This window comes from Myotis brandtii, unplaced genomic scaffold (genome assembly GCF_000412655.1).
Source record: "Myotis brandtii unplaced genomic scaffold, ASM41265v1 scaffold986, whole genome shotgun sequence".
Classification (NCBI taxonomy): domain Eukaryota; kingdom Metazoa; phylum Chordata; class Mammalia; order Chiroptera; family Vespertilionidae; genus Myotis; species Myotis brandtii.
The window spans coordinates 1,790,580-1,790,865 of record NW_005372102.1 but is presented as its reverse complement, the minus strand read 5'-3'; positions in this window follow the sequence as shown (position 1 = coordinate 1,790,865).

Below are 286 nucleotides of genomic sequence, written 5' to 3'. Positions count from 1 at the left end.
GGGGCGCGCCGGGCCCGCGGGGAATTGGTGCAGGTCCCGCAAACGCCAGCGTTGTGCCCAGTATTGTTGTTTCTCTGCTTTATTTTTTAAAAATCCCAAATCTGAATACCCCCGCTGGTTCTGGCGACGGGGAGACCGAGAGCAGTCAGGTTGTCGGTGCGGAAGCGGCGGGCTCTGGCCGTCGGAAGGCGCCTCGGAGTCGGTGTGGCTGGGCGGGTGGTGGTGGGGTTTGTGGAGGTTTTGGGTTCAGAGGCTCCTGAACGACGTGCGTCCGCATTCGACCCGT